Source organism: Dipodomys spectabilis, unplaced genomic scaffold (genome assembly GCF_019054845.1).
Source record: "Dipodomys spectabilis isolate Male_0828 unplaced genomic scaffold, ASM1905484v1 ptg000041l, whole genome shotgun sequence".
NCBI classification, from domain to species: domain Eukaryota; kingdom Metazoa; phylum Chordata; class Mammalia; order Rodentia; family Heteromyidae; genus Dipodomys; species Dipodomys spectabilis.
Window position 1 is genome coordinate 1,690,454 of NW_024870718.1, and position 20,602 is coordinate 1,711,055.

General features: G+C 39.7%; 1 pseudogene; it reads right to left on the bottom strand.

Moving 5' to 3' along the window:
• Positions 1-2,687: 2,687 nt before the first annotated feature.
• Positions 2,688-18,684, bottom strand: LOC122106438 (annotated as a pseudogene).
• Positions 18,685-20,602: the final 1,918 nt, after the last annotated feature.

Here is a 20,602-nt window from a genome sequence, read left to right on the forward strand (position 1 = left end):
TTTGGGTTTAGAGGTATGACTCAATTGGTAGGACAATAGATATTGATTGAAACTATCAGATACCAAGGACATAAAAAAAGAATTATCTGCTCTGTATTTTCCTATTCTCATATGTTCTCATTTGGGAACCCTCTTCTTTAAAAAAAATTGTTTTAGCGGTGATATAGAGCAGGGTTACCTTTCTGTTCCCACAATCTCTTCCATACCCTCCCTCCCATCTTGACCCTCGACTTGCATGGTTCACTTTCATCAATGTCCAGTACAGCCAGAGGGCTCTGGTGCTGCATTTTTTGCACCCACTTCCCACTAATTCTGTGCCCTTCCCCCATCTTCCCTGTATATTAGGTGAAGAATACAGATTCATCAGAAAATGAAAAGACAAATTAAGAAAAGTTCCTTTGTTTCCTTATCATTGCAATTCAATTCTCTCTTTCTCTCTCTCTCTCTCTCTCTCTCTCTCTATATATATATATATATAGTATTATATAGAAAAGGTGCTTGGGTATTACAACTTTGTGATTTTCTCCAAATGCTTCCTCTTCTGTTCTTACTGTAAATGATGCCTAGAGTCCTGTACAGTATGTCATATCCCATTGTGTTTTAAACCTTTCTTCCACATATCAGGGGAACAGGTACCATTTGTCAATTTGATGTTCTCTTAACTTTCTTAACATGATTTATTCTAGTGTCTCCATTTCCCTGCAAGTGACATTATTTTATCCTTTCTAATGGCTCTGTAAAATTTCATTGTATATAGATGGCATAATTATTGGTTCCATTCATTTATTGTGGGGCATCTGGGTTGTATACATTTCTTGTCACTGTGAATTGAGCAGCAAGGAACATGGTTGTACAAATGTCCTTGCCATTTTCTAATTTCTCCACTTCCCCACCAACATTTGTTGTCTAATTCAAGATATTTGGATAAGATGGTATCTCAGGATTACTTTGATTTATATTTTCTTTATGGCCAGGGATGATGAACCTTTTCCTGATATGTTTCTTTGCTATTCTTACCTCTTCTTATGAGAAGTCTCTCCTTAGCTCCTCTGCCCATTTGGTGATTGGTTTATTAGTTTGCAGAGGAGTTGTTCCTTGAGATCCATGTATACATTGAAAATTAGCCCTTTGTCTGATGTATTGCAGGTAAATATCTTTTCCCAATTTGTTGGCTGTCTTTTTAATTTAGTGGCTATGTCTCTAGCCTGTGTAGGTTTTTTCTTTGGTGTAGTCCCATTTGTTGGGTCTCTTTCCTATCTATTATGCCCCTGGGATTCTATTCAGGAAGTTCCTGCCAGTACCTATAAGTTCTTTTTTAATTATTATTTTAATGGTAAAAACTTTATTTACTTTTATAAATACATCGCAAGACAAAACTTTTCAAAAAATACTTTCCCCCCCAAAAAAATTAAAAAAATAAAGGAAAGCTCATAATAAGTAGGCAGACTGTCTTGAGGCCTCTTTTTGTTCTTAAGGAGAGCTCTCTGCAGTGTAGGACAGGACAATCGCCACACACCCAACGTTGCCATGGGTTTGGCCTTGGGGAGAGAAAAGCCCAGCCTGGACTGAGTGTCCTCTCCTGGTCACTGCCATAGTGACACCTTCCAGTATCTAACACTGTCTAGGATTATCTAGTATGGATCCTATTATAGTTGGGCTATGCTGTATACAATGTTAACTATTGAGAACATATAACTCTCTCTGCATATATGTGTGAATTGTAAAGTATAAGTTGGACTCCAAGTTCAACAAACACAAGTTATTCTCTATGTGCTCCCAGTGTCCCTATGAGGCTTCTCAACAAGCTGTTCATCTTTCCTGTTTAGATAACATTAAACACCATTGTTTTGTTAGGTCAAGAATAAAGATGAGGGGTGAAAATAAACCTTTGCCTTTAAATAGTTTATTATCCTCAACCCCAAACTAGGAGTTAAATTAGAAAACATTTTGTTGTTGTTGTTGTTGTCTCCAGAGCGATTACTCCATTAGTGGTGAGGTGTGGGGTGTACTCCCAGCCTCCTCCATGCCCTGCTGGACCACAGCCAAGGCCATCCTGGGCCTTCCACTAGGCTCCATCCTTGAAAAGCTACCTAATGGAGGGAAGTCAGAAAGATCTGCATTTACAAGTTTCCCAAAATGTGCTAGAACTTTTTTGGTCAGTTTTATAGAACTTTCTTGGTCAGTTATATTCCACCTCAATGTCTCCAGTATTTTCCAAGCAGATCAAGTCACTTGCAGATAATGAAGAAGCTTTGTGGCCCAGGGATCCATGCCTTGGAATCAGATAGTTCCAGGAGGGCCAGGGGTCTCATGTATGGTAGAGATGTCCTGTCCAGGTGACTGGAGTTTCTGAGTTTCCTGTTCTCCATGAGGCCTGAGCAGGGCGGAGGGCAAAGAGGTGTCTTCTACAATAGCCACTGAAGTGAGGGAGGCAGAAGGTCAGCTGTTCCAATGGGCAGATGTGGAGAGGATTCTAGAAGGGGATCAAATCCTATGCTTTGGGCAGGAGTATCAGTTATTTTTACAGAAAGCAACAGAGAAATTAATTTTCTTTTCTGACTACTGAAAAGTGGAAAGATGCTCAAGTTTACCATTTAAAGGAACAATAGACATTTCAAAAATCTCTGTCTAAACTTTGGTTTTCTTAAAAAAAAAACACACACACACAAAACCAAGTCATCACAAAAAGAAATATAAGTTGAGGCTGTAGGCAGGTGCTGTTCTGTCCGTGGCAGTCTTTTGTGCAAAGTAAGGCGTATTGGAGCTCCAATTTAACTGATGCAGTGGGGTTTACTGCCTCTGCATGCCAAGGCAGTGCACGTCATCGGTGCCCTTGCTCTTGAAGCCTGAGAGGGGCTGACCATACTTGTCCACGCACCAGCAGAAGTCCCGCTTTCTGCCTTTGGAGTGGCTACACTGCTTCTTCTTATAAAATCCTTTCTTGTCCCAGTTGGGGATGTGCACACCCCTGGGACTCAGCACATTGAGGAACTTCAGGTGATTCAGGGTGTCTTCCATCTCTCTAAGGCAGGGACCATATTCTGTCTCCTGTTTGGACTCCGAGGAGAAGGTCTGGGTGTCCATGCTCTGGGACTCATAGTCAACTTTATAGCGCTGGTTGTCCTTCGCGTGACCTTTCTTGATGGTGTCCAGCTTTGCGTGAATGGAATGGAACTTGGAGTCAGGCACCCTATGTGTGCTGGGCAGGGCATGGCTCTCCACGCTCCCTGTGCCTCGGTCCTTCTCCAACTCACTAGTATTTCCTGAGGCGGAGGGCACCAGCAGCAGGTAAGCCTCAGCTGGCCAGGATGCTGGCATTGGGGGAGAACCTGCAGCCGTCCAGTAGAGCCTGCAGTGGGCACGGCTTGCCCAGTGGCAGCTGGCAGCTGAGCCCCTAGCTGCAGCTGCAGCGTTGGGTGTAGACACCGCACGGCTGGCCCTAGGGCAGAGCACATGTCAGGCAGCAGGCAGAGCCTGGCTCGGGCACCAGATCGGCACACCCCTGCACTGAGCCAGCGCATTGGCATCACATTGCTGATTTTAATATAGTTAATCTATTTTGAGTTGATGTTAGTGCAAGCAGAGATCCACTTCTAGTTTTCTGCCTGTGGATGTCCAGTTTTCCCAACACCAATAGTTGAAGAGGCTATGATGTGTGTGTATGTGTGTGTGTGTGTGTGTGTGTGTGTGTGTGTGTGTGTGTCTGTGTGTGTGTGTGTGTGTGTGTTGGTCGTGGGGCTTGAACTCTGGGCCTCGGAGCTACCCCTTTGCATTTCATCTCCAGGCTAGTACTTGAACCACAGTTCCACTTCCCATTTTCTTCAGGTTTATTGGAGCTAAGAGTCTCATGGACTTCCCTGGCCCTGCTGGCTTTCAACAACCATCCTCAGATCTCAGCCTTCTGAGTAGCTAGATTAAAGGCATGAGCCACAGGCACCCAGCAAGGCTATGTTTTTTCCACATTACATCTTTCGCTCTTTTGTCGAATATCAGATGATTGTAAGTATGTAGTTTTATTTCTGGGTCTTTTCATCTTTTCTAATACGTTTTTTATTGTAAAAATAATGTACAAAGAATTACAGTTACATAAAGTAGGTAATGAGTTCATTTCCTCTCAAGCATTGTTACTTCCTCCTTTGTTTTTCCCCTACCATCCCTACCCTTCCACCTCCACAACTACTCCTTTCCATCCCACCTCCCCACTCCCTGCATAAATTGTAAAGTACGTTTTTGAACATAGTGTCTTGATCTCATTGTTAAAATGGGTCATACTGTATCCCTAGTTAAGCATTTGTTTTTTCCCTTCTCCCCCCAAAGCTAGAGAAATGTATATACAAGATACAGGGCATCGACATCAAAAAAAAAAAAAAACACACACACACACACACACACATAACATAGGTTACAAGATTGGGTCGAAGAATGATGATTGTTGACTTAATTTGATAAGTATTCTATAGCTTTTAATGGTAAGCCTTATTAACTCAAAGGGGGAGCAAAATCATTCAGAATAGTGGAATGTGGCTACCACTCATTTGATGTGTGTGGATAGATCATGATTAATCAAAATATATCTATTAATTCCCAGTGGTAGACTGCTATGCTAACTGGGAGGAGACTTTGTTAATGCCAGGCATTTGAATACTGGTAATGAAGCAGAATATGAGGGGAGAGCATTTGCTAAGGATGTAACTTCCTAGGCTCATACTAAATACATTGAAGTAGAATGCTAAGTGCTGATCGACTGAGCACCAAATTTTATTTGTTGACTTCTTTGTTTTGTGAAGTCCAGGGATTTGAACCTAGAGCCTAGGTGCTGTCCCTTATTTTTGTATCAAGGCTAGTGCTCTACCAGTTGAACACAGCTTCATGTCCATAATTTTGGTGTTTAATTGGAGATCAGTCTTTCCAAATTTCCTCTTTGGGCTTGCTTCAAACCTGATCCTCAGGTATCAGCCTCCCGAGTAGCTAGCATTCCAGTTGTGAGCCACCAGAGCCTGGCTAGAATCACATTTTAAAAGTATATAGGTGAATCAGATGTGTCTAGGTACTATTTGAGCACTTTGGTTCCAGTGGGTCATGTCAGATTTAGAATAACATCAGAATTTTTCTCCTAGTAACTCGCAGCATCCAATGTCTATATAATTTATTCTGATCTTCATGTCTGATCTTTTTTTCTTCGTTGTACCTTTTTTTCTTACTTCACAAGCAAGCACGTCAGTGATGTTTTCCTTTTCTGAAGCAAGTTACGTCCTTTCCCATCACTGAGGGATGTAGTTGCTGCTCTTACTGCCTGGAGTACCTGCTTCTAGTTAATTGCATGGATGATGGCTCTCAGGTTAACTATCTCCTCCTCAGGGATGTCTCCTCACATACCCGCTGTGAAATTGTTGCCACAAAACTACCAATGTCATGTCTCTGATTTACAAAAATTATCATTATGATTTCTTGTTTTCTTTTCAGCATGAAATTGATAAGGAGAGAGCCACATTCACTTGTTTCTCCAACACCTATAATAGTGCCTGGTCCTTAGTGCTCAGGAGCCTTGCATGGGGATCAGCCTTCTCCAGCTCAATTTATCCTAGATTCTGGTCAGGACAGCTCTTGAAGCTGATATCTGGTGGCTAGCAGTCATTCTCTCTCATTCTTTGTGCCTTTCTGTGTTGCTGAGTCCACTTCAGAGAAAGATCAGTGCCTGACACCTATTTGCTGTTATGGAAAGATGGCTATGACACCATATAAGTTATGGGCATTGTTTTGTGAAGCTGTGTGCGGAGACGCATCCCCACACAAGTTCTCAAAGGCAAGTGTCTCCCATGCCCAGGAGTGCATTCCACAACTCAGCATCCAAACTATCACTTACTCCCTAATGCACTCAGTGTATATTCCCATTTCCATTGAAAAAAGAAAAATCAAGATATGCCTTTCATGATTTGTCATTGAATTACTGAAACAAAGTATATAATTTGGGGGCTGGAAAGGTGGCTCAGTGGTAGAGTGCTTGCCTTGCATGCATGAGGCTCTGGGTTCGATTCCTCAGAACCACATAAGCAAAAAGAAAATAAGCTAGAAGTGGCCCTGTAGCTCAAGTGGTAGAGCACTAGCCTTGAGCTGAAGAGTTGAGGGATAGCACTCAGGCCCAGAGTTCAAGCTGACAACTGGGCACCCCCCAAAAGTATATAATTTTATGTATTTGTAAGTCTTTGTCCATCTCTCTTGAGCCCTTGACATATTTCTATGTGTTTGCAGCTTGGGAAGGGAAATAAGGTTTAATTCAGGATAGTCAAAAACATTTTGGGAGGGAATGCCAACTTTCCATCTGATGTTCTACAGATGGCCATCTTGGCACAGGAACTGAGTAGACTGTCATAGCATAAGAGTGTCATAGCACACAGAGTGTGATCCAACTGCATACGTGTCGCTTGGCTACACTCGAGGGACCAGGTCTCCTCTGAAAATCTAATGGCATGGGAGTAAGAGAAACTAAAACTCAGAACTCAGCTTCCCACATCACTAGGATTACAGGCCTGAGTCTCATATACTAACTCATAACCGCCTTTTTATACATCGTGTAGCCTGTTTCATTATATTCACCTCATAGACAGATATACAAATATATGTTTATATTTATTCATCTATTTATAATCAGTGTTATATCTAGAAACACAAAAATATGTATTCATATAATTATAATCAAAGTTATATTACCGCTTTCCCCAATAATGTTTTACACTAATATTATGTGAAAAAAATACTTAAGATTGAAAAAGTTAAAAGCCCTTGTAGTATGAAAAATCATATTCGATCTTATATATCATATAATATACTATATAAAATGTAATGAATATAACATGTATTTCCATATAACTGATTTAATTGCTTCCTGATTTTGTTTGTCCATCTATGTAAACCTTCTTTCTTCTATTGATGATGGCTTATACTTTCCAGTGTCGACATTTCTTATGTATTTTGTCAAATATATTCAGCAGTAAGTAGAATTTTTATGTTAATGGAGCCAATTTTTTCTTCAATATTTCCCAAAGCACAATGAATATGTATACAGACTTGAGCTCACTGTTGTAAGAAAGTCCCACATACCAGTATGAGTATTGTAGCATATGTCCCAATTGACAGAACAGCTTTCTAGGTCATCTGATCTGGTATGTCCTAGATCTGTTGTAGCCAACTTATCACCACATGCAGGCATGGCCTGGCTTCCTTGCAACTCCCTGTGCATTTAACCATTCCCTTTATATCCAGTAGGCTCTCTTGTTCATCCCCCTGTCACTCTGTTTTCCCACACACAAAACACATGTGCATGGTGCTTTACATTGTAGGTTGAAAAAAAAAACACATTTAAGGCTCATGAATTGTATAACATAACATAAACATTGACATTTTAATAACGTTAGAAAAATAACTAGAATGATCATTTTACAACAATCAGGACCAAAAAGAAATATAAAGATTTTCTAAATAAGGAGGGAAGCAATCTCTAAATCTGGATTGTCTTCTAAGTTGCCTTCAGACACAAATTCTGCCTCAGAGTCCTCAAAATGATCTACTTCCTCATTAAAGGCAGTATTTTCTTCCTGAGTCTAGGGAGGGACAGATCTTATTTCTCAACTGGAAATTGGATCCCCAGCAGAAGGACAGATTGGTCTGGATATTCTGTCAGAACAGATTCCCTTTCCTCAACTGAATCTAGACTTTGGACCTAACTTATTGGTTTTCCTGAACATAGACTGGGGTCATTTTCCATTAGCACATATTTACGCTGCACTCCAAGACCAAAACATTTTTTACTGGTTTGGATGTGATCTAGGTGAATTGTGAACGTCAATGGAAGACATTATGGATCATCTTCTTCCTTGGTGGTATGTGCAGGTACACCTACATAACATGTGGAGTTCAGAACCAGTGGGATGTCCACAGGACTCAAAACCTAGTTGGGTCTTTCTACAATTGAAAAAAGCCTCTATGTTCACATGCTTTCTGGAGTCCAGTGTTGGCTTCCAATCTCCATCAGTCACCATAGGCGACATCACTGATGGGTTCTTTATCTGGAGTTCAGCAGGAAGTTCTCTACAGTGACACAAACATAAGAATGGAAACCGGTACAGGAGTCTTAGAGTACACTCTAGAAGTTAAAGTGTGACTAAACTTCTATGAGGATTTAGTAGGAGAAGCTGTAGAACTTGAGTTTGGACTGAACACTGATGAGAAGGTAGGGTGTTTCTAATGAGTGGTTATGTCCAAGTTCTTTTAAAAATGGAACAGACATTACCCGGCATAGAACATCCATAAAAGGACATTTTGCCAAGCTGGGTAGTACAAAGGGCTTTTGGCCAAGCAGGCCCATCCCTTGAGACCTAGGATCTATCCCTACTCACAAGCTCTAAGGCATCTAAACAAGGATTATTTACTCTTTTTCTTGGTCTCACAGGCCATGCGTTGCTCCAGCTGGTCCAGAAGAATATGTAAGCAGAACAGCAAGTCTGAAGAGGGCATGTTGAGCTTGTCATACTGTGTAAGTTTTTTCAGGATGTCAAGTTTCTTGTGCTCATAAAAATCATCAGGGTAGATGTCCATCCAAATAGTTAAGATGGAACAATCGATTCTGTGGGCATATTGGTGACAAGGAAAATGAGAGTCTGCTATCTCCATCCTGAGCCTTCTACTATAGACCTTTTCTGGCAGGACTAGAATGTTGGGAAGTGGGAAGAGACTCCTGGAAGCAGAATGCTCCTCACAACCCACTTCTAGAAATTTCTAATACAATACTCCAAAATTCTCCCTGTGATGGGCAGAGAAAGTTGTTTCCCCACTGTATCTGACTTGCTACACACAACCCTCCCTGTCATCAAGGGATTGTGATCCATGGTGGCCTGGTCATAAACAGAAAACTCTGTCATAAAAATGGCTAAAGCAGCACTGAGCGCAGGTGGCTCATGCTTTTAATCTTAGCTATTCAGGAGGCTGAGATTTGAAGATCCCAGTTCAAAGCAAATCTAGGCAGGAAAGTGTGTGAGACTCCTATCTCAATAATCCACAAGAAAACTAGAAGCGGCACTGTGGCTGAAACAGTAGAGCACTCGCCTTGAGCTGAAGAGTGCAGAGACAGTGTCCAGGTGCAAAGTTCAAACCACATGACCAACAAAAACAAAAGTGACTAAAGCGAAAAGAGCAGGTGTATGGCTCACTTTGTAGAGCACCTACCTAAAATGCATGAAGCCCTGAGTTTAATTGCTAGGATTGAAAGGAGGAAAGGATATGAAGGAATGGAAAGAAGAAAAGAAGGAAAGGAGGAATTTTGATATAACCAAATACTGGAAAGATGTGAAGTATTAAATAAAGGTATCACAGCTATTTTATATGAAAAGATACTGATTGTTTACTAAAAGGCAAATTATAGAATGTGGAATTCAGGCTAAAATACATGTACAATTTTGTTTTTCTGTAAAGTGATACATGCCTCTTTAGTTTAAAAGTAGTAAATGAGGTTAAAAAATGGAAGAGTTGTTAGAAATGAATCATTTCTTATCACTTTTTCTGCTACATTCATCACCTACAAAATTGAAACAATGTTCATCATTTTAATTATTAATTTATTAATTTAATCTTTCATCTTTAGTGTATAGTCTATTGTGCACATCGTTTGTTTAAACTCTTTTTTTGTTTGTTTTTTGTCCATCATGGGTCCTGAACTCTGGGCCTGGGCACTGTCCATTAGCTCTTCACCTCAAAGATATCACTCTACCACTTGAACCACAGTGCCACTTCTGGCTTTTCTGCTTATGTGGTACTTAGAAATCGAACCCAAAGGCTCATACATGCAAGGCAAGCACTCTACCACTTAGCCACCTTCCCAGCCCTGAAATCTTTATTTTTTCCTTCAGACATGGGGCTTGAATACAGGGCATGGGTGCTGTCCCAGAGCTTCTTTGCTGAAGGTTAGTACTCTACCATACAAGTTTAAACCATAGTGCCATTCTTGTTTTTTAGTGGTTAATTGGAAATAGCAGTCTCATGGGAACATTTCTGCCCAGGGCTGGCTTTGAACCACCATCCTCATTTCTCAGCCTCCTGAGAAGATAGGATTACAGGCGTGAGCCACCTGTACACTTGTGCTCATTTTTTTTTCCTTTTAACTGTTACATAAGTTTAGTTCCCCCACTGATATACGTGCAAACTGAGATGCAAATTGGTTTAAATTACAAATTGGCTGAAATTACAAATGATGGCAAATTGTTTTTAACGTTTTTTTAATATGAGAAGCTTGAATTTAGGGCCTGGTTGAAATTGCTGTTCTCTTGTTCTCAAGGCTATCACTCTACTAGTTTGGCCCACAGTGCTCCTTTTAGTCTCTTGGTAACCAGTTAATGAGATAATAGTCTCACAGACCTTCTTACCCAGACTGTTATTAATCCTCGATTATCAGATCTCAGCCACCTAAGTTGTTATGATTATAGGCATGAGACACTGGCACCAGTTTTTTAAAAAGCAACAACAGATTACTTTAGGGGAGGATGGAGGAGGAGAAGCTAGATGCTAAAGAAGCTCTCACATAGAAAATAGTTGTAGTGTTCCAGTGAAGAGTCCTAGCCAGACAATTACGAAGTGTGCCATCACAGTACAGAGAGTTTGGCCAGAGAGGGAAAATCCAGTCAAGGAAACATATCTGAGCACTTGCCATTAGCTGCAGCTGCGGTGGTGGTGGCAACCGCAGCAGCCGAGCCGCCAAAAGAACAACACAGAGTCTGGGACAATGGTGCCAGACAGCAGGTGACGGGATTCTACTTCAAACCAGAAAGAACTGACAAGTAGCAGATATCTTCATCCTGCAGATCACAGACCAGAGACAACCCAGGAACCAAGACTCCAGCGTGAGTAGAATCCTGACATACTCACTCTTTCTCAGGGAACAGAGGAGGGAAGGCCACCCTTCCCGCCCTCACCCCTGGAGATCTCCATATTTGATATTGAAAAGGCCCAGCTGAGCAGCTAGTTCCAACTCAGGCCTTGCCTTGGGAAAAAAAACAAGAGTCATTTATGAGGTCACAGGCACCTGACTTGAACTGCCAGGCTCAGCTCCTCCTTAGGAAAAGTCACCCAGCCCAGGCAGACAAAGCTCTGCCCCGAGGGGAGTGACTTTCTTCACTGGGTAAACAGAGCCAGAGGCTGCCCCTCCCTACAGCAGCCTAAACAATCAAGTGAAATTCAGTGAACATAAACCCTGAGAATGGCTCCAGGCTGGGCTCCCTGAGTGTCTCAGAAGCTACCCCTCAGGGAAAAGCTACAATTTGCTGAAAGGCCTCAACTCTACCCAGAACCTAGCCTCATCACAGCATCTTCAAATTAGAGGAAACAGCCATCTCCCTCTTTTGTGAAACTCAAAGCAGATCTCCCTCTCATTGAACTATCCTGGGAGGAGGATCACAAAATCCTGAGCATATTTTGCCTGCTAAAACAAATTGACTTAAGAAACCAATCATGCCACAGGGAAACCAAACACCACAAGCAGACTAGAGACTCCACCAAGAGACTGGTTACAGACACAGGGAGATACAGGATCTTCCCATCTACTTCTCCCCCCCCCAAAAAAAAAAGAACTCTTTTTTGTACCTTTTCTAATTTTTAGTTTAAAAAAATTGTTTTCTATTAATCTTTTTTTCTTCCCTCCTAATTTTTATTTTAGGTGTATGTGTGTGTGAGTGTGCTTTGTTTAAATCTCTAATGACCTTTTGGTCCTTTTTTCTTTTTTTTTTCATTCTTTTCATTTTTTCTTCTGTTTCCTTGTTTTTTGTGTGACTTATTTGCTATTCTGCTCATCCTCAGATATATGCCCGTCGTCAAATATTAGACCTTACCCCCATTGTATACACACTTAATCAAGAATTTTATTACTCAATTCAAAACTTCTTAGCCTTAAATAATGTAATAGCAGTATTATCTCTTTAGGCTATATAATTTTTGAGAATTTTTAGTTTTTAGTTTTTCATGTCTCCTTTCTATCCTTCCCCTCCTCTCATTGTATCTTTTTCTTCTCTCAATACCACCTTAAACTTAGATAATTTTAAAGATTCATTTCATAAATTTAATATTTGTTTTTCCCATTTTTTTCTTGTCTTTTTTTTCTCTCTCCTACTATTCTGGCCAATCCATTTCCCTCTTTGAGATTAGAACTCGGTTAAATTCACTCTCCTTTTACCTCTCCACATTCTTCTAATCCTTTTTTTCCTCATATTTGTCCCTAAATATAATAATTTCTGGTTTGCCAAATTCATCCTTGCTGTTGTTAGCCCATTAATCCATAGTTGTTTGATGTTGAATAGATTGTATCTGTTGAACTAGATTATATCTGAGTCCTTTTGCCTGTGCAACTACAGGACTTTGGTTGATGCATGCCTTTAAAAAAATATTCTACCAGAAAATTGGTGTTACTTTCATATCACATGGACAGAACAAGCCAGAGAAATACAAGAAAAATCCAAGTCCTGGTATCTCAACTCTCACTCATAATAACCAGTATTCCAGAGGAGAGTTCTCCAATAGCTCAATAAATATTACTGGGAAACATGGTGAATGAACAGATAGAAAACCTGCAAAGGACTCAGTGTGATCATGATAGGGAGAGAGCAGAAGCAAACCAAAGATCAATACAATAATCTCATGAGCATGAGGAAGCTACTCAAAGGTTGATACAGAAATGTGTGAACAGGTTGAGAACACTCAAAGAGAAATAAAGGAATTGTGTGAACAGGCTGAGAACTGTCAGAGAAATACAGGAATTGCATGAGCAGGCTGAAAAGAGACAAAGAGAATGTCAGGAATTGCGTGAACAGGCTGAGAACAGTCAAAGAGAACTACAGGAATTGCATGAACATGAGGAAGCTAATTAAAGAGTAATACAGGAATTGCAAGGGAGGGACGAGAATAAACAAAGATCAATAGAGGCATTCATGGAATCCATAAACGAATTCAGGGAGACCACAAAGGGAATGCTGATTGGAACCCGAGAGAAGGAATGGGAGTATAAGGAAACCATAACCAAACAACTAAGTGATTTGAGAATAAGAACTGAACACCAAATTAAGGAAGTAAAGAAGTCCATACAAGATCTGAAACAAAGCTCCCAAAAAGAATTTGAAGTCATCAAAACTAAACAATTAGAAGGAAAATGAATGAAAAACAAAGAATAAAGCCTTGACAGTAGGTTAGACCATGCAGAAGATCGAATTTCGGTGAATGATGACAGCCTAGATATTATAGAGAAAGAATGTACAACTATCCAAGACAAATCCAGAAATATGATAGATATATTCAGCAATTGGAAGACACCATCAGAAAGCCTAATCTGAGAATAATGGGTGTAGAGGAGCACCTAGAGAGAGAAGATAATGGTCTAGGAAATTTGTTTAACAGGATCCTAGCAGAGAAATTCCCAAACATGCAAAAGGATAGGCCTATTCAGATACAAGAAACGTTTAGAACCCCAAATAGACCAGACAAGAGCAGGACATCCCACCATCACATTATAATATGCACAAGATCAATTCAGACCAAGGAAAAGATCCTTAAAGCTGTCAAGGAAAAAAGATCAATCATCTATGAAGGGGAAACAATTAGAATAACTTCATTTTTTTCAGCAGAGAAAATTAAAGCAAGAAGAGCCTGGGATGATGCATGCCATGACCTAAAGACGAAGGATGAACCACGAATAGTGTAAACAGCTAAATTCTCCTTCATAACCAAAGGTGAAATAAAAACCTTCCATAGCAAAGAAAAACTGAAAAAAAAAAATCTCCACCAAACTGGTCCTACAAAAGATACTTAAAGATGTCCTACACAGACAGAACTGACAATACCACAATAAAGGCAAAGAAACGGCATCCAAACTGAGAATCCAAAAACCATAGGAAGAACCAAGTTGCCACAGCACCCAAGAAGGTGGATAAAATGGCAGAAACTACCAAACACTTCTCAGTCCTTTCTCTCAACATTAACGGACTTAACTCTCCAATTAAGCGACATACACTGTCTAGATGGATTAAAAAGCAACATCCTTTTATCTCCTGCCTTCAGGAATCACACCTTGCTCATAAAAACAAACACACTTTGAACGTGAGAGTCTGGAACAAAATCTACCAAGCAAATGGCCCCCATAAACAGACAGGAATTGCAGTCGTAATATCAGATAAAATAGACTTCAAATTAAAATTAGTGAGAAGAGATAAAGAAGGTCACTACATACGAATTAAGGGATCTTTCTTTCAGGAGGATATTACAATAATAAATACTATTCGCCAAACAATGGATCACCGAAATTTATCCAACAAATACTACTTTCCCCAAAATCTCAAATTGATCCAAAGATAAGAATTGTTGGGGGCTTTAACAGACCACTATCCACACTCGAAAAAACTCAATAAAGAAAATGCAGATCTAAAGAACTGCCTAGATCAGCTACATTTAACAGACAACTACTGAATATTTCACCCAGCAGCATCAGAATACACTTTTTTCTCATCACTACATGGAACATTTTCCAAAATAGACCACTTATTTTATTGTGAAAATACTGTACAGAGGGGTTGCAATTACATGGGCAAGACAATGAGTACATTTCTCATAAAGCATTGTAGCCTCCTCCTTTGTTTCCCCTTCCCATCCCATTTTCCCCCCGTCCCACCACCCAACCCTCAATCCCCCACCAAAGTTGTAAAGTTCGTTTTTGACATAATGACTTGTACATCTCGTTGCAATGGGTCCACCTGTATGCCTGTTTAAATGATTTGTTTTTTCCCTTCCCCTCCACAAATGATAACAACATCAAATACAGTGAAAACAGGGGTTCTAAAGTTGTGCAGGCACATACAAAGCAACAAAGAAATGATCTTATAATTGTTTTAGAAACAATTGCATAAAAGAAAAAAAACATTTGAATAAATATCTTAGGGTTCATTTCCCTAAAATCGACTTATCTGACCTTTTCTGCTTGATTCAGACTGATACTAGTTATTACAAATAGGGGAAGCTATGGGACCTATGTTTCTTTGGGCCTGTCTTACTTCACTTAATACAATTTTTCCCAAATCTTTCCATTTCCTAACAAATGGGGCAATGTCATTTTTTCTGATGGAGGCATAGAATTCCATTGTGTATATATACCACATTTTCTTGATCCATTCATCTACTGAGGGGCATCTGGGTGGGTTCCAGATCTTAGCTATGGTAAATAAGTCTGCAATAAACATAGTTGTGCTGGTAACTTTCTTATAGTTTTGCTTGTGAACATTTGGTTAAATGCCCCAAAGTGGGATTGCTGAATCATAGGGGAGCCCTATGTGGAGTCTTTTGAGGAAACTCCATACTACTTTCCAAAGTGGTTGTAAAAGTTTATACTCCCACCAACAATGTATTAAGGTTCCCTTCTGTCCACATGCCCTCCAGCATCTGTTGTTATTATAGTTCTTGATTCTAGCCATTCTGACTGGGGTGAAGTGGTATCTAAATGCTGTTTTGATTTGCATTTCTTTTATTGCTAGGGAGGTTGAGCATTTCTTCATGTGTCTATTGGCCATCCTTCTTTCCTCTTCAAAGAAGTTTCTCTTTAAGTCTTTAGCCCACTTATTTATTGGGCAGTTTTTTCTTTGAAGGTTTGCTGTTGGGGGGTTTAATTTTTTGAGTTACAGGTATATTTTAGATATGAAACCCTTGTCTGTTGTATGGCTAGTGAAGACCATCTCCCAATCTGTGGGCTTTCTATTGATCTTGCTAGCTATGTCCTTTGCCATGCAGAAGCTATGCAATTTCATGCAATCCCATTTGTTCAACCCTCCTTAGATTTGTTGTGCTTCTGGGTCTCTATTAAGAAAATTTCAGCCTGTGTCTTTGGATCTATGTGGGATTTGAGCGAAAGTAGTGTTTCTTGGATAAATTTGGGAGCTCCATTTTTTGGCGAGTAGATATTTAGAATTGTAATATCCTCCTGAAGGAGAGATCTCTTAATGAGTATGTGGAGACCTTCTTAATCTTTCTCTCTTATTTTAATTTGAAGTCTATTTTATCTGGTATTAGGATTGCAACTCCTGCCTGGTTATGGGGGCCATTTGCTTGGTAGATTTTGTTTCAACCTTTCACATTGAAAATGTGTGTTTTTAGAGGCAAGATGTGACTCCTGAAAGAAGCAGATAGAAGGATGTTGCTTTTTAATCCAAGTAGACTGTTTATGTCGTTTAATTGAAGAGTTAAGTCCGTTAATGTTGAGAGATACGACTGAGGTATTTGGGAGCTGCTGCCATTTTATCCACCTTCTTGTGGCTGCGGCAACTTGGTTCTTCCTATGGCTCTTGGATTCTCAGTTTGGGTACTGTTGCTTGGCCTTTTTTGTGATCTAGTTGGATATGAAGGAGAGTTTATCTGGGTACAGTATTCTTGGTTGATATTTGTTTGTCTTTAGGGCATGGCATACATCATTCTAGGCTCTTCTGGCATTAATTGTTTCTTCTGAGGAATCTGAGGTGACTCTAATTGGTTTCCCTTTACCGGTGATTGAGCTTTTCTCCTTGACAGCTTTAAGGAACTTTTCTTTGGTCTGAATTGAACGTGTGTAGTTTATAATGTGATGGTGGTATGCCCTATCCTGGTCTCATCTATTTGGTGATCTAAAAGCTTCTTGTGTCTGAATAGACCTATCTTTTTGCATGTTTGGAAAGTTCTCTGCTAGAATCCTGTTAAACAAATTTCCTAGACCATTAACTTCTATCTCTACACCCATTAGCCTCAGATTAGGCCTTCTGATGGTGTCTTCCAATTGTTGAATAGCTTTATTATATTTCTTGGATTTGTCTTGGATGGTTGTATGTTCTTTTTCTATAATAACTAGGCTGACTTCAATCCCTGAAATTCGATCTTCAGGATGGTCTAACCTACTATCAAGTCTTTCTACTTTGTTTTTTATTTCTTTTCCTTCTAGTTGGTCGCTTTTGATGGCTTCAGATTCCTTGTTGGAGTTTTGTTTTAGATCTTGTATGGACTTCTTTACTTCCTTAATTTGGTGTCAGTATTTATTCACAAATCACTTAGTTGATTAGTTATGGTTTCCTAGGACTCCCATTCCTTCTGTTGGGTTACGTTCAGCATTTCTTTTTGTGGTCTCCCTGATTTGTTTGAGCTCTCTGTTTATGGATTCCTTGAATGCCTTTAGTGATCTTTCTGTATTCTCATCCCCCCACTCTCAATTCCCCTATTACTCTTTGATTAGCTTATTCATATTCACGCAGTTCCTGTAGTTCTCTTTGAGTGTTTTCAGCCTGCTCACGCCACTCATGACTTTCTCTTTGACTGATCCCAGCCTGCTCATGCAATTCCTTTATTTCTCTTTAAGTGTTCTCAAGCTACTCTCGCAATTCCTGTATCAAACTTTGAGTAGCTTCCTCACACTCATGATATTCTTTGTTTTGCCTCCTCTCTCTCCCTATCACGCTCATACAGAGTCCTTCACAGGTTTTCAATCTTTTCATCTACCATGTTTACCAGTAGTATTTGTAGACCTTTTTGGGAACACTTCTATGGATTATTCGTTATCTTTTTTGTCCCCTGATTATTATGAGTGGGAGTTGAGATAACTGAACTTGCCATTTTTCTTGTGTTTTCCAGATTGCTCTACCCATTTGGGATGAAAATAAACCAGCTTTGTGCTAGCACACTATTTTAAGGCAAGCATCAACCAAAGTCTGTAGTTGCACAGTCAAAAGTCTGCAGATACAATATAATTCAATAGATATATCTATTCAACTTCAAACAACTAAGTATAATTGAGCTACGAACTGCAAAGAATAAGTTGGCAAACAGAAATTATTAGGTTTAGGGAGAGATGTGGTAAAAAATAGGCATAGAGTGATGTGGAAAGGCAGTGGGAGAGTTAACACAACAAATCCTAAACTCAAAACGGGAAATAGCTTGGATAGAATGATAGTAGAGAGAGAAAAAAAGAAGAAAGAGAAAGAAAAAAGACAAGAAAAAACAGGAAAACAAACATTAAAAATTAAGAAGTGCAACACTTAAAAATTATGCAAATTGAAGACATAATATTCAGAGAAGAATGTGGATAGAATAAGAGAACAGGAGGGATGGAAAGGAGATGTGGAAAACTTAAAAATAAAAATGCTAAAAATATTATATAGTTATTAAGAGGTAGTACTGCTATTAAGGAAGTTAAGTCTAAGCATCTTTAAACTGAGTAATAAATTTCTGGATTAAGTGTGTGCACAATGTGGCTAAAGTCAAATAATCAACTACGGGTATATATGAGGATGAGAACAGCAATTAAGTCATGCAACGCATGAAAGAGAAGAAAACGTGAAAAGAACAAGAAGGAAAAAGAAAAGGATCAAATGGTCACTAGAGCTAAATAAAAAAAAATTATTTTAAAAGATAAAAAGAGAGAGTTCTGGGAAGATGGCAGAGGAGAATCTGGAGGTAAAACAATCATTCACATAGAAAGCAGTTTTAGAGTTCCAGTGAACAGTCCTCAGCCAGAGAATCACACCAAGTGTGTCATCACAGGACAGAGAGTTAGGACAGAGAGGGAAAATCCAGACAAGGAGACAGATCTGAGCTCTTGCCAGCTGCTGCCGCCGCTGCAGTAGCAGCTGTGGCGGCGGTGGCCGAACTCGCCATACCTGAATCACAGAGAGTCTGGGACGAAGGATCCAGACACAGTGGGCGAGCGGATTCTACTCAACACCAGCAAGAACCAGCAAGGAGTGGAATTCTTCACCCTGCAGTTCGCAGACCAGAGACAACCCAGGAAGCAAGACTTGGCGTGAGTAGAAGTCTGATGTCCTCACTCCTTCTCAGGGTGCAGAGGAGGGAAGGCCACCCTTCCCCCCCAGTACTGGAGATCTCCATCTTGGATATCGACAAAGCTCAGCGGAGCTGCTAGCTACAACTCAGGCCTTGGAAGAAAACTAGAGTCATTTAGCAGGTCACAAGAACCTAAGCTGAACTGCCAGACTCAGCTTCACCCAGGGAAAAGTCAGCATGCTTGGGAGCCAGCCCTAGGAGTGGCTTTCTTCGCTGGGTAATCAGAGCCAGAGATTGCTCCTCCCTTTAGCAGCACTGACAATTGAAATTCAGTAAACATAAACCCTTAGAATGGCTCCAGGCTGGGCTCTGTGAGTTTCTCACAAATTAGCCCCCCGGAAAAGCTACTGATTGCTGAAAGGCCTCAACTCTACCCAGAACCTAGCCTCATCACAGCTTCTCCAAATTTGAGGAAAAAGCCATCTCCCTCTTTTGTGATACTCAAAGCAGATCTCCCTCCCATTGAACTAAACTGGAAGGAAGATCGCAAAATCCTGGGTAAAGCAGAGCATTTCTCTGCCTGTTCAAACAAACTGACTTAAGAAACCAACCAAGCCACAGAACCACAAGCAGACCAGAGACTCCAACAAGAGGCTGGTTACGGACGCAAGGGATATGCAGGATTTTTCCCAACTCTCCCAGAAAAACGAAAGAACTATTTTTTCTCTTCTTCATTTTTTTTGTACCTTTTATAAAAAACTTTTTTTCTTTTCTAAAAATTTTTAATTTTTAAATTTTTTGAAAAAAATTGTTTTCTAGTAACTTTTTTCCTCTTATAATTTTTATTATAGGAGTACATGTGTGTGTGCGTTTTTCTTTCTTTTTTTTTCTTTGTTTTTTTTTTAAAAAAATTCTTTTTGTTTACCTCTACTGAACTTCTGATCTTTTTTTTCTTTCTCTCTTACCCTTTTCACCTTTTCTTCTCTTTCATTCTTTATGTGACTTAATTGTTGTTCTGCACATCCTCAGATAAACCCGTAGTTGACTATTAGATCCTATCCCCAATTGTGAACACACTTAATACACAAATTTATTACTCAATTCAAAACCTCTGAGACTTAAATTCCTTAATAGCAGTACTACCTCTTTATACCTATATAATATTTTAAGTATTATAATTTCTAAGATTTTACCATCTCATTTATATCCCTCTGTTTCTCTCATTATATTCACGTTCTTCTCTGGATAGTTTGTTTTCGATTCTGCATAATATTTTAAATTTTTCTTTTCTATTTTTTCTGGTCTCTTTTTTCCCTTTCTCTTTCTTCTTTTTTTCTCTTTCTCTACTTTCATACTACCCAACCTATTTCCTGCTTTGTGATTAGGACTTAGTTAGCTCTCCTTGTCTCTTCCCACATCTCTCTATTCCTAGGTTTTACACACATCTCTCCCTACCCCTAATAATTTCTGATTTTCCAAATTCTTCTTTGCCGTTCGTAGCCCATTAATATATAGTTGTTTGATGTTTAATAGATGTATCTGTTGAACTAGATTTTATCTGCAGACTATGGACTGTGCAAATGCAGACTTTGGTTGATGCTTGACTTAAGTTAGTGTTCTAGCAGAAAACTGGTGTTATTTTCATCCCAAATGGGCAGAGTAAGCTGGAAAAACACAAGAAAAATGGCAAGTCTGGGAATCTCAACTCCCACTCATGATAATCAGGGGACATAACGGATAATGAATAATCCAGAGGAGAATTCCCAAAAAGCTCTAATAAACACTGCAGCAA